This window comes from Pelmatolapia mariae, linkage group LG10_11 (genome assembly GCF_036321145.2).
Source record: "Pelmatolapia mariae isolate MD_Pm_ZW linkage group LG10_11, Pm_UMD_F_2, whole genome shotgun sequence".
NCBI classification, from domain to species: domain Eukaryota; kingdom Metazoa; phylum Chordata; class Actinopteri; order Cichliformes; family Cichlidae; genus Pelmatolapia; species Pelmatolapia mariae.
In genome coordinates this window covers 64,925,657-64,944,334 of record NC_086236.1, presented here as the reverse complement: position 1 = coordinate 64,944,334, position 18,678 = coordinate 64,925,657, and positions in this window count along the sequence as shown.

The following is an 18,678-nucleotide window of genomic DNA, read 5'->3' as shown; positions in this document are numbered from 1 at the left end:
ATAGTGAAGCATTTAAAACTTACAATACAACAGTTTTAGAATGACACCATCACATGAACTTACAGTGCATCTGAAAAGTATTTACATCATTTGATTTGTTCTGCATTTTGTCATGTTACAGCCTTATTCCAAAATGGATTGAATACATTTTTTCACCATTTTATTATTCTACACACAATACCTCTTTTGAAAAAATCTGACTTAAAGTAACTTAATGTTGTTGTGTTTGTCAGATCGGCTTACATTGATGGTATTTTTTTTTATATGTCAGCAAATTATAGAGAAGCTATAGAATAAAAAATTGAGAATAGTATGATATCCATGACACACACCAATATAATGAAAAATAAAAATGTAAAAATCAGGTTTCGTCTTGCTAACTTGTATTACTCATCTATTTTCTTCCATTCATCCAATTCAGGGGTGCGGCATAGTTGGAGCTTATCCAAGCTGTCCTCAGTACAACAGGTGTGGTACCAGTCTTGTTTAAAAGACATTTCACAATGTGAAATAAGCAGAAAACTTGAGCAATAGATCATGAATAGCTCCACAATTTCACTGACTTTCACTTTCTTGAAATATTAAACAGATCAAAATGAAAAAGTAGTTCCTGAGTCACTCTGTGTGGGATGAAATCATATAAAAATTCATTCCTGGAGCAAACAGACCCATTTGTATTGACTTTTTACTTTTTACCGAAAGCATATTGATTTGCTCTCCTGATATTTAGACTGTAGTATTGATATTTTAACTTTTGCCTATTTTACTTTTACTGAGTCAATACTGAGTCCTTATCAGGGTCTGACAAATGCACATCAGTCAGGATTAAATACCGGCACAGGTTTCTAATCAATCAACACCTGTACCAAAATACTGTAACCCCTGGAGTGTGTTTAAAATCAGCCCATACATATCAAAATAGCTGACCCCAATTTCTATAATATTATAAAAGGAAACACAAAACTATCTGGGAAAAAGACTAAAGGAGGCAATTTTTAATTAAATCAAAAGAGAATATAATTCAACCATTAAAATCAAGTATACAGTGTTAACAATGTTTTACTAATCAAAATGTGATGCCATCTAATAAACAGAGCTGGGTAGCAACGTGTTACTATAATCTAATTACTTTTTTCAAGTAACAAGTAAAGGATTACTATTGCAAAAAAGTTTTGAAATTAGTGTGTTACTGCATTACTAAACTGTGATTTTGTTTGTGAGAGTGTCTCATGACAATGATGTACGAACATGCGACATCCATGGCAGCACCAGACGTATGTAGATCAATGAAGGATAATATGGGGTGTGAGAGAGAGTGCGACCATGCAGCGTTTAAAGCTTGGAAGTACTGACATTAATTTAAGTTTGATTGTGTAAAAAGTCACAAAAACATTAGCGTCTGCTGTACACTCTGCATGGGAAGAAAGCTTCTTTCTACAGTGAAAAATTAAACTTCAATCTGAACAAGCACTTAGCACGCTGCCATGAGAATGTGAAATTCATAGAGAAAGCATGGGACTGTACTTGAATCTCTTCTTTATTCTTCCAACATTACAAAAAAATAATGGCATTCAAGGCTATACGCTAAAAAAGAACTGTAACAATTTACAAAGTGGTTCATCTTTCCCATTTTCCTTTTAGTCACTTTCTTTTCCTTCCCTTTAGTCCCAGCTAATTCCCAACTCTGGGACACTTAAAATTCATCTCATCTTATTATGTACATCCTATTGGAGAACACATGTGTGAAACTGTCTATTCTACATGTTCTAGCACTTACGACAGGGGAAATGTCCTGTGTGTTTGGAGCCAAATTGTTTTGGTTGGCAGCAACTTTGAATCAGTTTGCCATGAGTTCAGAAAACAGCTATCTTAAAGAAGCATCACTCTACATTAAACATTAAACAGAATTACACTAATTCTGTTTAGCAATGGGGCGAGGAGGGGGTGGCAAAAAAAACTCACCAAACAGGCATGAAAAGCATGAATTATTCTGTGTAGCCTTGTGCCAAATATTTAACTTAATTTGACTGCAGTAAAATGGACTTTCAAGTGGTTTATGTTGTGTGTTGTTTGTTTTTTTCTTTTCGTGACAATAAGTTCTTTTTCATTTCATGCGCCCCTGGTTGTAGAATCCCATATGGAAAAGAAATAGTAAAAACTTATATGATTTACTCATGAAAGTGGCCACTTTCATGAGTAAATCATACAGACTTATATAGACTTACATGATTTACTCATGAAAGTGGCCACTTTCTCATTACTTTCATATATTGTTTTAGTAAGTATCCAAAACATACAAGTTTCATTTATATAATTTTTCAAGGGGTCTTATATCTGTTTTCACTCTTGTATGCTTTTCATACAAGTTTCACACAAGACAGATACAAACTTTATAAGATTTATATATATCTTTTCCATATGGGATAACCCGCTGTAAGCCTATATAAACAATAAAATAGCTTTACATTGTATGCAGAGTGGAGTTAAATCAGTGAGTAAACATTTCTAAAGACACTTAAGCCCCTCTTTTCGTCACACTGTGACTAGACGATTGTTTAGGTGGACTCTGACTTAAACTGGTTCTTTTAAAACAAAGATCATTGTTAATGTGTTTAACTTCCTGGAGACTTGTAATGTCATTTGACGTGTTTCAATGATGACACAGCAAAACTAACTATGGCAAACTATTTAGATCTCTGTGTTCAGCGCTGGATAAATATGAGCAAACTTTACACAAGACAGAAAATATCATCTTTGATACATCTATTTCTCTGCATAGATGTTGCTGTGAATTTCTTTAAATATGGTAGGAATAGTAACTGACATTTAAGCATGATCTAATCTCATTTTAGTCTCCAGTGTTCAATGTCATTGTGATTTCATATCAGGTTGATTCTAAATATTTCAAGGAGAGACGTACTGCAACTCCAAATGCACAAATACACATAGATTAATCAAGGACACATCTGGTGTACAGTTAAATTGCAATATTCAAATGTGAGTAAAGTCCATAGTTTGCCCCTTAATAATCATTTTGGGTGCTGTCATTTTTTATTCGAGTGAATGACAGCAAGCGATGCAATGGTCAGGTGCTAGGTGATTTAACGTCATATGGGCTTGGTAAAAGAATGTAATCCATAATCTGTGTCCTAACAATGATCACAGCCACCTTTGTGTATTGTTTCATGAACATGAAAAAGTTTCCTGTTTCACAAGTGAAACTCCCCAGACAACAAAGACAGCAGTAAAGCAGGCTGGTCCAGTGGTAAAAGGCATATATAAACTCACAGGCTGTGTCTCCAAACATACACAGAGGGAAATTTCTCTGGGTTAACTGTCCATCGGGTGGATCACCGTGGTAAGGAAGATTTTCTTCACTATTCTGATTATCACTTAGTGCTTGTTATATTCGTAAAAAAGAATTACATCTTGTTCCATCACTTGCTCTGTTAATGGTTTTTAAAATGTTTTTTTAACAGTGACTTCATTGTAGAGTTAGAAAAAAAATGAATGAGGAGAAATTATTTGACAATAAACTGTGTTGACTCCATCTGCTTTAAAGTCAGGGAGTATGTGTTCGTTAGAAAACCTTATTTTAAACCAACAGATCCAAACAATCTTATTTTATTTTTTTTTAGTTTTAATAAATCTTAAAAGTTCTGCAATTACATTGTGGAAAACCGAATACAGATTAATAACAAAATCTTGCAACTTCCATGTATTTGTATGTATCCTTTAACTTATTTTTGACATTTTGTAGAAATGTGAATGAGTGTCATCAAACAAGAAGAAAAGAAAAAAGCTTGATGCTTTCAAAAGTAGAGTTCAGCAAAGCTTGAATTGTACATGAATCATTATTTTAAAAAAGCCATGAATCCATATAGATTTTTAGCAATTTGAGAAATTTGAGTACATATACAAATTTTAACAAATAAATTTTAAGGGTTTTTTTTCATGTTTTCCCACAGAAAGTGCTGACATGAAACTCGGGTTGCTTGTTGTGGTGGCTGTGGCAGTTCTGCTGCCCAGCTTTTCTGAGAGCCGGATCGTCTCCAAATGCGAGCTCAAAGACAAGCTCGGGAAAGTGATCCGTCTGCGCAGGACACTCGAGGAGAGCGATTTGGCTATAAGTAAGTCCAATGACTTAAATCCATGACAAAAGTCTGTACCTTAGCTGTAGGCTAGTATACCACTGAGGTATTTGAGCCTAATGCTGTTTTTTGATTCTTCTGTATTAGAAGAAAATATTATTTTTTATAAACCTGATAGCTTCAGTTACTGCTCAAATTCAAATGCAGCATTAAGAGCACAGAGAGAGAGCCTAGACCAGTTTGTCTGTTCATTTATAAATAAATCTGACATACAATGAAATATATTTTTCACTAATTGGTGCCACTATATATCATGTGGCCCCCATGACTGAAAAAAGTAACCACTAAAGTAAAACTAAAAGCACATACATTTAGGAGGTTGAAAGAAAATAGCAACTCTTACTGGCTATCACCTTTATAATTGTATTTTTTTTCTCCTTTGTTTGCTTTTACTTCTTTGCATGCGTGACTTGTTTGCCACAGTTGTCTGTGAAGTGGAGAGGATCTCTCATCTGAACACCGGCTTGGTCAATGTGCTTGGCAAGCGCACAACTACCACACTAAAGCCAAAAGTTGTCACAACCCCCTCCACAACAGCAGTCACCTTAACGACCACTGGAGCGACGACACTGACAAGCACCAACTCAGCAACCACTGACCTGACTGATACTACTACAACTGCTAGTGCCACTACTACTACTACAACTGCTAGTGCTACTACTACTTCTACTGCTGTTACTACTACTACTGTCACGACTACTAGCCCTGCGATTACTAACTCCACCATCAGCTCAGTGAGCACAACCCTTGTGTCAAACAGCACAAGTGGCATGAAAAGAAGAAAGCGACATGCTCACTCAAGCAGTGAGGAGGAGATCGGGCAAATTGGCGGAGGAGTGGACAGCAGTGAGGAGGAAAACTTGAAGCCTTCATCTCTTTACGGGCTCTTCCAGCTGCCTGACATTTTCTGTAATTCGGGGCTTCGTCCATCCAGAAATGTTTGCCGCACCTCCTGCAACTGTGAGTTCTTGCACCCACAGCAGGTTAATTTATTATTTTTTGTTTTTTTATTTATTAAATATAACATATTAAAAATTGTTTCTCTTTTTCCTCACAGCCTTCACTGACAATAACATAACTGACGACATTGCTTGTTTTATCAACACTGGTTACTGGAGGTAAGTTTCTGGACAGCAGAACACATATAGGTCAAATAAATGATCAAACCTTTGAATAAATATCACATACCTGTGATGAATTACTTGACTAATTTATTGACAGTATATATACTGTACAACAACTGACAAATTAAAGAAAAATCTGATATAAACTGATTTAGCAAGCTGTGTCATTAATACAGCTTCAGCACTCCCTTGCATGTCTCTGGAACTTTAATGTAAGGACTGAACACCAGTGTTACAAAATCACTGTCTGAGATGCTGGTTAGGATTTCTGAAGGGGATCCACCTCATATATAGGTGCAATAATCAAACATTACAAATATCTTCCAACTACTGTCAAAAAAGTGTATTCTTTATATTAAAAAGAAGCAGATACAAAAAAGCTTAAGTGGAGGCATTGAATATAACACAAACATGTTAATGTAAAGAGACCTAAAATAGAGAAATACAACATATGGTGTTGCCTAATAATTACCTTTTGTTTTAATCCAACAGGAACATTGTGAAGAGAGCCTCTCACTCATGTCGTCACACCAGGAATTTCTTTAGAGAATGTAAATAAGTGGATGTGGAATCACAGTTTCTACCTGCAGAATCACAAAAATTTCTTCATCAGATCCATCCCCAGTGATCTCTGATTAAGGAACCGCATGCTCCATTATCTACTTTACGTTATGAAGCACTATTTTATTTCTTTGGTGGAGGAATCTTTCAATAAACATTACTTTGCAGCATATATACAGTGGTGTGAAACGTGTTTGCTTCATTCCTATTTTCTGTTTTTTGTGTTTGTCACACTTAAATGTTTCAGATCATCAAGCAAATTTTACTAATAGACAAACTAAACACAAAATTCATTTTTATAATGAAGATGTTTATTATTAAGGGGAAAAAATCCAAACCTAAATGGCCTTCTGTGAAAAAGTGATTGCCCCCTGCTGCAGTGTTTGTATTGCTGTAGAGGAATTTTGGCCCATGGATCTTTGCAAAATTCTTGTAATTCAGCTGGTTTTCAAACATGAACTAACTTTTTAATTGGATTGAGGGCAGAACTTTGACTTGGCCACTCCAAAGTCTTAATATTGTTTTTCTGAAGTCACGCAGAGGTGGACTTGCTGGTGTGTTTTGGATCATTGTAGTGCTGCAGAACCCAAATGTGCTTCAGCTTGAAGTCACAAACAGATAGCCAGACATTCTCCATCAGATTTTTTTTGGCAGACAGCAGAATTCATGGTTCCATTTGCCACAGCAAGTATTCTAGGTCTCTGACACAGAGGCCAGGGAAACAGAAGAACATCATATCAAAAAGACCCTGAGTAAATGTGGTAATCCCTGCTGGACATTTTTCAAAGCTGGGAGGGTGCTTATAGAATGCTACAGGTGATCCAGGAAAGAAGGACAACCAATAAGACTGAATAAGCAAAAACTTTGGTGATTCTTTATGTGTTTATGTCTAATATCTATGGGGCTTTGAAAGAATCTGGTCCCTTGGCACAAGCAGAGCAGTACAGAGTACACTATGCTGCAAAAATTGTGGGGGAAACAAAGAAATGGCACTGTATACAGTCAGTTCTAGTGACAAGTATATCTAATGTTGACACTCACAGCAGCTTTTGTGTTATTTCCTCATTTTGCATCAGTTTTTAGCCTCACATCTGACTGAGTTCTTTTTTTTTTTGGAACTCATGAATATGCCAGTTTATATATGAATATGTTAATATATCAGTTTTATTCAAAGACAGCAAGAAGCTATGTGGCATGGTTTGTAAACTGAAGCATGCTGAAATTAACAGCAAGATTTTTCCACATTTAGCTCAAAACCTTACAAAACATGTTTTTTTTTTAGTCATTTTTCACAACATTTACTAAAATATTTATAACTTTTTATGTTTAAAACACAACTGCTAACATAGCTGTGTTGCTAGGGATCACGTAGCACATCATTATATACCATCTAGTCCAACTTCAGTAACCCTACAAAAGTCACTGCTGTCTAGTTTTCTGCTTTCATTTAAGGTGAAAGTGATATGTTACAGGCATAGCCCTTTAAGGGTCAAGCCCTATGGGGAAAGTATTACGGGGTGTGGAAGGATGTGGGGGATGGTCCCTGGGTGTGTGAGTAGGGAAGAGAGGAAAGACAGGGGATCACGAGTAGCTATGGTAGAAACGAAAAGAGAAAAGCATTAAAAGTGTATATAATAACTCTGTGTACCACATAAAATCAGTTCAAGGTCAGTAAGTACAACCAGAACTCATACATAAGGTGCACTGTCGATTTTTGAGAAAATAAAAGGATTTTAAATGTGCCTTATAGTCTGAAAAATACGGTAATCTGCACATTTCAACTTTTTTCTCAAAACAGACTTGTGACTTTTTTCTCAAAGTAATTACAACTTTAATTTCAAATTTCAAAGTGATCAACATTTTCTTAATTTGGCTCTAATACTCCTTCATATACAACACATTCAGTGAAACAGGATGTCAGAAAAAAAGGTAGTGATTAATACAGTCACTGCTGGTAACACAGATATCTAAGTGTCACACTCAAAGGGACTTTTCTGTTAGTTCCCTATTTTAAATCATTTTAAAGCATTTTTTAGAAAACCTCACATCTGAGAAATCGACTGCTCATTAGACATAATGAGAATGTAAGCTATCATAAAAATTTAAAAAAAAAGTCAAAAAGATTAACTGAAAAAAGGTAAGCAATTCATTTTTGTTTTTAATTTTAAGACTTTCATGATAGTCAGTAGGTCATTAATTCTCTGTCTACAAAAGACTTTTGCTTCTGAGTATTTCAGAAACATGAATTATGTTGGTTTCAGAAAGAATGCTTTAATCTGGAAAGTGATCTAAAACTTCTTTTGGCTTCCTCTTTTTTTTCTTGCATCATTTAATGTTTTAGACTTTCTGAAATGAAAGACGTATGTTTTTATATGTTTTGCTTTTTTACAAAACTAAAACCATATGGGTCATTTATTTTAAAGATCATAATGAACTCCTGTTTCTCCCAGTGACTGAAAAATATGTGATGCATCACACTGTTTTCTTAACCCTCTGGGGTCCAGGGCATAATTGGCTGTTTTTGACTACTTTTGATTTTACCTCTATATTTCACCTTTAAAAACTGTTTATTTTGCCTTGTTTGGTATCATTATTTTCAGCACAACCTCAAATATCTGTAATTTGAGTTATTTTTTTATTTTGGCATACTATATTAGTGCAATTGATCTAAATTCAGACAAAACATTCAAAATCCGAGTAGAAAAAAGTTATATTTTTTACTGTAAAACCCACAAACATGTTTAACGAATCATTTTCATAACTTGAAATGCAAATAGAAATTGTACATTTCTAAAAAATTATGCAAACAACAAAGTTATATGGTACTATTTACCTAAAGATTCAGCCAAGGCCTCAGGCGTTTTTTATATAACCATTTAAATCTATTTACAGAACAATCAGGTGTTCTGCATCAAATAAGAAGGCACACAAATTTTTTGTGTCAGTCCAAAAAAATAGTTTGTGTTCAGTATAAGACAGAAGAGAACAGCACAGGCCTAAACCCTGCAGGTCTGACAGCAGGAGGTGGATCAGTTCAGTTTTCGATGTGGGAACAGCGTTTACACTGGAATCTGCCTTTGGTGGCTTTTTTGTAGCAAATGTGACATTCAGCAGTATAACTGACACACAAAACAATGACTACACAACACACTAACTATAGCCTCCAAACACGCTACACATCACTAATGTCTCACATATGAAAACTCGCTCTCTCTTTCTTTCGCTCGCCCGTACCCTTCTCCCTAAACAACCAAGTGCCACATGTTGCCATATCATTTTTTTGATTGGCTGACATGGTAAACTGTAACACCAATAGGGAAGGGATGTTTTTTCTTTTTCTTTTTTCACTTGCAAGTGGAGAGTGTTTGCTAACGCTGTCCGTAGAAAACGCTGTTTTTACCGTTCTTCCCGCTGTAAACACCACTGTTTTGTTCAGAAAAAAACATTGCGTGTATTTTTTTATCATAACTCTGGATTTACGTGGCCCATTGACACAATTCAAAAAGTGGTATATAGTTTGAAGTCCGTACTTTCGACCCAAGTTCAAATGGAGACTGAGTCGCTGCATCTTGTAGCTGTGTTGTCTTAAATTGGTCATGTGGCGGGTCCGTCGACCTCAGACGGTTAAGCTAACCAATATTCTCAAATGATCAGTGTTGGGCAAGTTACTTTGAAAAGGTAATTAATTATAGTTACTAGTTACTTCTTCCAAAAAGTAACTGAGTTAGTAACTGAGTTACAATATTCTAAAAGTAATTAATTACTTGAAAAGTAACTATTGCGTTACTTTAAAAAAAACATTTAACCCTCTGGGGTCCAGGGTATAATTGGCCATTTTTAACTACTTCCCTCCACATTTCACCTTTAAAAACTATTTACTTTGCCTTGTGTGGTATCATTCTTTTCAGCACAACCTCACGTGTCTGAATTTACAGTTATGTTTTCATTTTGACATACTGTATTAACACAATTGATCTAAAATCAGACAAAAAATATAAAATCAGAGTAGAAAAAGTTATATTTTTTACTGTAACAACCACAAACATGTTTAATGAATCATATTTCATAACTTTAAATGCAAATATAAATTGTCAATTTTAAAATCCTCTGCACAAGTTTTGCAAACAACAAAGTTATTTGCATCCATTTACCTTTTACCTTGATTTTTTAAATAACCATTTCAAACGATTTACAGAACAATCAGCTGTTCTGCATTCAATAAGATGCCACACAAATTATTTGTGCCACTCCAAAGAAATAATTTCTGTCCACTATAAAGGAGAACATCACAGCCTGATAGCAGGTGTATCGCTCTTTTTTTTTTTTCTGCACACAGCAGTCACCTCACTGTTCTGACACACAACACAAAACTATCCACAACACTACACACTAACTACACAAGAAAACACATTAACTACACACTCCAAACACGCTAAACGTCACAAATCTCTCACATCTCAATACTCACTCTCTCTCTTTTTCTGCTCTCTCTCTATCTCTCTCGCCGTCACTCCTAAAACTTCCCCTGTTTTTTATTTTTTTAAATTTTTTGGTCATAAGCAAAGAGTGCTTGCTAGCGCTGTCCTTAGACAGTAAACGTGACGAAACGATTCAGGAAAAACGCCGCGTATATCTTGTTTATCATGACTCTGGTTTTACGTGGCCTATCAAAACAATTTATAAACTCGTATATATCACCTTGTTGCTTTGTCTTTCAGTGGTCATGTGATTGGCTTAGCACGACTACTTTATTCTTCCTCAGTCAAACAGCAGCACTCATGCGATTGTTTTGCCCCCTTAGCTCCAGGTGTTGTGCTAGACAGTGATCGTGATTACCGTCCGCGGGAGCGCGCGCAGCTGCTTAAAGCTGTAGCGCCCAGATTACTTACGTAGTCAGCTACTTCCGTGCAACTGATATAAGATGCGGTAAGCTGAACACAGCTTCAACCGTCTGTTTGTTGAAAAATAGTAACGACCGCGTTTCCTTGTTAGTAACTGTAACGGCGTTGTAACGATAGGAATAGTAATTAGATAGATTACTCGTTACTGAAAAAAGTAACGCCGTTAGTAACGCCGTTACTTGTAACGCCATTATTCCCATCACTGCAAATGATAGTTTCAGCACAAACTATCAAAGATGTTTTGGGTCACTTTCCATCTTAACAGGTTTTCACTGGTAATCTTTAACAACTAATCGTGTAAATTATTTTATGTGTAAACTTCAGACTCCTTGAAACTTCACTCTCTTGCAACAAAGATGGCTGGAACTCTGATTTTTCTTCTCGTTAGTTCTCTGCTACAGGGTGAGTGAGAGAAACTGCTTTGTTTAATGACTATTAAGATTATTAATATCAATACGCTGTTGCTAATTTAAAACATTTACATGTAACATGGATTGAGCAATAAAATCCTTCAGGTTTTTTTATATTTAGCAATAAAAATGTGTAAGTATTTGAATTTAATACATTCTGGAGAAAGACAGCAGGGATAACAACTGTACTCTTGTTGTAAATGACCAATTCCATTTCTTCCTTAAAAATCATTGTGTTGTGTTTCAGGTGCACTGTGTGGAATATGGGAGGTCAAAATGCCACAGAATATAAATGTTTTGAGAGGATCCTGTGTGACCATCCCCTGCTCCTTTGATGTAGAGAGGAACTATAAAAACAACTTAGATCATACATGTAAAGCATATTGGAGTGATTCACTTTCATTTACCAGTGGAAATGTAAAACTAACTGCAACTGAATACATGACAGGAGACTTAACAAAGAAAGACTGCACCACAACTTTCATTAATACAAATCTGCTTCAAAGAAGTAAATACTACTTCAGACTGGAGTGTAATAATGCACTGAAATACACTTTTTCACAAGCTGGTGTAGATATTTCGTTCATAGGTAAGTTTTTATATCCTTATACAGACAATTTATGAGTAAATGACACTTGTCAAGATGTTCTGGCCTTTTTCTGAATTCACTGGATTTTGCACATCATATAAAAACCTGAGTAATTGCTGCTCATGTTGACTGGTCAAAATATGGCTTCCCACCAGCTGCTCCTCCCTCACCAACTCTGACTCCATCCACACTGGAGGTGAAGGAGGGAACCTCAGTGAGTCTGTGGTGCTCTGCTCCAGCTCCATGTTGGTCTCATCCTCCAGCTCTGAGATGGACCCCTAACCTGGGTCAGAGTCAGGAGACACTGCAGGAGAATCAGGACAAAACTAAAGTCAAGACCTCTGTTATGAGTTTCACTGCTTCTCACCTCCATCATGGAAATAAAATCTCCTGCACTGCTGTCTACCAGAAACAAGATGGTAGCCCTGATATCACTGCTGAAACAAGTTTAATTCCTGTTATCTCATGTGAGTTTATTTGTTTATTTTGTTCTGAAATTAAATGTTACTGCTAATGGCTTACTTGCCTGACTTGTATACAGTGAATGTTTTATATATTTGAACTTAATGACACATATACATTTTTATTTCTTAAACTAATGCTGATTGTCTGATTTTTGTTAAAGTACATGATCTAAAATGTTTAATAATTCATATAATTACCAGTGTTGGGAGCTTTTAAAATGTATTCCACTACAGATTCCAGAATGCATGGACCAAAATGTAGTGTGTAACTTATTCTGTTAAGTTACTCAATATAAGTAACATATTCTAAATACTTTGGATTACTTGATATATTGTCATGCTTTTTGCAACTACATGAATGTACTATTGCTGTGTGATTTATTGTTATTACTGAAGGCTACTCGCCACCGAGCTGACATTGTTAGCTGGCGTTAGCTGAGGTTAGTTCAGACTGTTAGACTTGATGGATAGCATTAACAACCTGCTAGCTCCAAATGATCATGTGCATTTCTGAAAGCAATATCAACTAGATTTTTAAATTTTAATATAAAATGAGTAACAGTAGGGTGGACATTAAGTAAGGCTGCACTTTTAGCAGTGATCTCATTTGGAACCTATTTCTGTATCAGTAATATGTTTTCTTTCTGTCTGCTTTTAGAACTGCAGATGATTATTTGCAGCTAGCAGGTTGTAATGCAGCTTTCAGTAATAGTAATAAATCACACAGCAATAATACATAGAAGATATTGAAGTGGCACATAACCCAGGTAGCTGCCACAACTAAAACAAGGTAGTTGCAGTAGGCTAACGTTAGTTTTTTAAAAAGAACTTACTTCCAGATGTTTCTTTAGGTTGCAGGTGGAGTCTTTTGACGCTGAGAGCAGCTCAGTTGCTGGCAAACAAAGCTTGCATTGCATGGTCAGATTTCGCCCACACCTTTCTTCTTTAAATGTGAAGTGGTGTTGGAATTTCAAAGTAAGAAATGCATTTGTGTCCGTGCACTGCCGGCTCTGTTGTACTGGCTCCAGTCCATTAGTGATGTGCGAGTCATAAACGAATCATTCAATACTCAAGAATCACTTTACTGACTCGTGAATGATGATTCACAATCCAAACTGACTCATCTCCGTTACTGTTAGCAAGCTAATTTAATTAGTAGAAATATATCTAGCTTATAATTAAAATTGTGGAAAAAAACAACAGCCAGTTTATTAACAAAAACATTTCTGCTCTGGACTGTAAGAAAAAACCCTGAGTGGAAAGCTCACATCAAGACAATAGCTCATCAGTTCACAGTAGCATCACTCTGCTAAAAGCACATTTGGGTTATTCACCCCCTCCCTTCTTGAGAGCTAATGTCCGGTGTGGAATCGTAACATGAATGAATCATTCAGTTCCTCCGTAGCGGGCCTCATTCAGGACTAAGGACTCACTCACCCCCTCTCTCCCGGCTCACAGCTTCTTCCTCTTCTTCTTGGTTGACAACCAACATTAAGGTGCATTACCGCCTCCCGGCTCACAGCTCAGTGGATGCTCGCGCTACATATGACTCACTCACCCCTCCCTCCCGGCTCTCAGCTGCTGAAACTCAGAGCGTGTTACTGTGGAACAGTCGTTCCTTCACCTGAGATGAAGTCTGATAGTCTGACTGACACAATATAACATTCAGTATACAATTTGTTTGTTTTGCAAAGATAATAAGCAGACTAAAGGAAAAAATATATGAACTCAGTTCCACCACTATAAAAAAATATACAGTGTCTGACTCACATTCTGCTGCTGCAATTATGTAAGTAAAATAATCAGAAATTCCCTATTTCACTAAATTATTTAGATGAGAAAATATATATTTGACATATTTGAGGAAAATAATAATAAAATACATAAAATAAATAAATGCGCCAGTGTCCGGCAGCCTCGCCTCTGTCAGTGCGCCCCAGGGCGGCTGTGGCTACAATGTAGCTTGCCATCACCAGTGTGTGAATGTGTGCGTGAATGGGTGGATGACTGAATGTGTAAAGCGCTTTGGGGTCCTTAGGGACTAGTAAGGCGCTATACAAGTACAAGCCATTTACCATTTACCATCTTTTTTTCTCTTTTTTTGCTCTATAAAATAGGTGTTTTCTTTTTCAATCACTCATCTTAGCAGTAGGATTTACGAGAAAAGAGAAAAAAATTAAGTTTGAGTAAAAATGTACATTTTTTTCACTCTCTGGACTCAATGACTCAAAAAAACATTAATTTTGGTGAGTGTCTTATTCAAACTCGATTCAGTAAAAAGAATCGAATTTACCATCACTGGAGTCTATTGTGTAACTGATGCCACCAACATTAATAAGAACTCATACATTAGAGCCTCTTATTGCGTGTTTTGTTTGGGTTTCCGGCAATGTGTGGAATTACCAAAATTAGAGAGGGGATAGCCTAACATATGAAACATCAAAAGACCACTGTGTAATCCATTTATTTCAGCAAAATAACTGTATTCTAATTATCACCTATCTAAGTAGTAACTGTAACGGAATACAATTACTCATATTTTGTATTTTAAATACATAACACCGGTACGTGTATTCCATTATTCCCCAACACTGATAATTATTTAGCCATATTATTTACTTTCCCAGAAACCCTCCAATTAGGGCTGGGCGATATATCGAGTTTTTAAATATATCGATATATTTTTATACGAGATATAAGATGTGACAATATCGTTTATATCGATATAGTATATGTTACGTAATTATACTTGTGGAGCCGCAAGTTTGCCATCTCTTTCGTCCACTTTTGTCTCTACACAACGTTACTCGGCCTTGCCTCTCTCCTTCACTGAACACAACTCCCCCTCCTCCCCCATAGCTTCACCTGCAGGCAACGACAAGATGGACACGGCAAATCTCCGTTAACGAGTTACTGCGCATCGCCCCGTGCGTGGGGCTGGATGGCGTCAACGTGTTAACGAGCTAACCACGCTAACCTAAAATCCTTTTATTGTCTCAAAAGTTGACAGCGCGCCTTATGTATGAATTCTGGTTGTGCTTGATGACCGCGAACCAATTTTATGTGCTACATGGCGCTCAGAAATCTATCAAAAAATGTTTTGGTACGACTTTGGTAAGCTACGGAGCTGCACCGCTTGATGGATTGTCGGAGCATTACAGCTACCGAGGAGCCTTGCGGAGTAATACGCACTGTGCTTCAACGTAATATTACCGTACTGTGTGTGTATAAGAACCATAAATGGCACCTGTTCAGCGACGTGGTTACAAAGAGGATTTCAAACTCCAGGCTGTCAGTCACGCAGTAGAACTTGGGAACAGAGCAGCTGTGAAATCTGTCTCTTTGTTATTATGCTCAGCGTCTTTTAGTTTACATTTTGACTGTACAATTGTGAGCTTTTTGTTATGCACAAAAACAACATTGTTTTCTTTTATTTATGGAGCATTATTATTTAAAAAATGCTCATAATTTATTTTTGAGTAATTTTTTCATGTACATCTACGCTGTATGTTAATAAAAGTGCCTGTGTGACATCTGGGACACAGCTTTGACTAAGAACTCTCTTTTTGTTCTTACTTTACGGCTTTAAAAAAAAAATCGAGATATGAATTTTGGGTCATATCGCCCAGTCCTACCTCCAATACTGACTTAGAATGAAAAAGAAAATACATTTACTGAGTCACATCTGACGACTGCTTTCAGTTTAAACTGCAGATTTTCATGTACATCATATTTTCATGTTTTTCAGTCAACACATGAGTTTGTGTACTGTAGGCTTTTAGATTCACTCTAATGCTCAAACAAGAAATTAGAATTATAGAAAATGTTTGCTATTGTCACTTGGTTTTGTGGTTTGCAGTGGGGTGTGCCATTAACAGTTCAGACCAAAATTTAAAAAAAAATAGCTGTGATGGATCTCTTATATTACATTTAACAAATTCTGTTTCAATTTTTCAGTTTTTTGTGAAGATGTCACAAAAAAAAAAGACTTTTGCACTTAAAAATACTACAAAAACTATTTTTGTTCATTTTTTCCCAGATTCACCCAAAGATGTCAGAATTTCCGTCAGTCCTTCTGGTCCAATAGTAGAACACCGAACAGTGACTCTGACATGCAGCAGTAATGCCCGCCCAGCAGTAGAAAACTACGCCTGGTACAGAGCTGATAGAGATGAGAAGACTCTCATTGGGACTAGACGCACTTTGAATGTTGCCGTTTCAACAATCAACAGTATTTTTTTTTGCAAGGCTACAAATAAAATTGGAGTTGAACAATCCAGCAACCGACAAATAGACGTTCAATGTATGTATTAATAATACAAATTTACAGTTTACATACCCTGACTAGTATCCAGCTACAATCCTATTAATAGTAAGGCTGGGTATCGTCATTGATTTCTAGAATCGATTCGATTCTGAGTCATAAGGTCCCGATTCGATTCGATCCCCAATTCGATTCGATTCGGGGAAATCTTGCCTCAGTCAGTCAGAAATATTATAATTCTGATCATTTATCAGTATATATCAATATTTTTATATCTATAAAAAGAAAGCTGACACTTGTGAGACTTTATCAGAGGTGTAAGCATCACAGCAGATGTCTTTGTGTCAAAGTAACTAAGAATAAAACACAGAAAAACATTAAGGAGAGTTTCCTGGCCTGGCTTTTTATAGCAGATAACCTTAAAAATATTTTGCATTAGATCAAAAACGGAAGAAAACTATCAAGAATCAACATTTGAACATTACCTGATGCTGCTGAAGTGAAGCAGCGCAAAGTTACAGAGGTTTTACTAGAGACACAGCTAAGCGTTTTGCAATTTGGCATAATTTTTAAAGTTTACATTTCTTCACTTTTGAACAGCAGAAATGAGGCTTTCTCGTCAGAAGTAATTTAAATAAAAATGAAAAAAAAAAACAGCGGCTGACAGCGCTGTAAACAACGGTAGACTGGTGGGTAATAAGCAAGCGAATAATGCAGAAAACAGATTTTTAGATGGGAAGCTGTTCTTGAATTACACTGAGAGAAGGAGAGAGCTCTGCAGGAAGCGTGATTTTATCATGGTGGAAGCAAAACAGCAAAAGTAAGAGGGAATTCATGACAATGTTTATGTGAAGCAAAACGTGAAGTGTAGTTTGGATCTTCTTTTGCTGCTGGTTCAGTCAATTTTGGCTGAAGAGAGACAAAATCTGCAGCTTCAGAATCTAGCGCAAAAAAAGGACATAAACACAAAGCGCGGCCCCGACGCATCAGAATCAGTGAGCTGTCTGCTTTCAGCCCCGACGGTGTGTCTGTGTGCGTTTTTCAGTCAACACATGAGTTTGTGTACTGTAGGCTTTTAGATTCACTCTAATGCTCAAACAAGAAATTAGAATTATAGAAAATGTTTGCTATTGTCACTTGGCTTTGTGGTTTGCAGTGAGGTGTGTCATTAACAGTTCAGACCAAAAATTTAAAAAAAAATAGCTGTGATGTATCTCTTATATTATATTACATTTAAGAAATTGTCTTTCAATTTTTCAGTTGTTTTGTGAAGATGTTGCAAAAAAAAGACTTTTGCACTTAAAAATACTACAAAAACTATTTTTGTTCATTTTTTCCCAGATTCACCCAAAGATGTCAGAATTTCCGTCAGTCCTTCTGGTCCAATAGTAGAACACCGAACAGTGACTCTGACATGCAGCGCTAATGCCAACCCAGCAGTAGAAAACTACGCCTGGTACAGAGCTGATAGAGATGAGAAGACTCTCATTGGGACTGGACGCACTTTGAATGTTGCCGTTTCAACAATCAACAGTATTTTCTTCTGCAAGGCTACAAATAAAATTGGAGTTAAACAATCCAGCAACCGACAAATAGACGTTCAATGTATGTATTAATAATACAAATTTACAGTTTACATACCCTGACTAGTATCCCATTAGAATTCTATTAATAGTAGGGCTGGGTATCGTCACTGATTTCTAGAATTGATTTGATTCTGATTCATAAGGTTGCGATTCGATTCGATCCATGATTCTATTTGAATCGGGGAATTTTTGCCTCAGTCAGTCAGAAATATTATAATTCTGATCATTTATCAGTATATATCAATATTTTTATATCTATAAAAAGAAAGCTGACACTTGTGAGACTTTATCAGAGGTATAAGCATCACAGTAGATGCCTTTGTGTCAAAGTAACTGAGAATAAAACACAGAAAAACATTAAGGAGAGTTTCCTGGCCTGGCTTTTTATAGCAGATAACCTTAAAAATATTTTGCAGAAGATCAAAAATGGACTGTTTTAGCTGTTTGGTGGTTGTCGAAATAGTTTTATAAGGTCTAACCTGAGATTCTGGCGTTTCGGGTGAAATAAATTTATATTTAAAAATTGATTCAGGATTTTAATGAATCGATATCGCTCTATTTAAGCTAAAATCGATTTTAATCTGAAAATCAATTATCAAAACTGACATAAATTACATAAATTGCACTA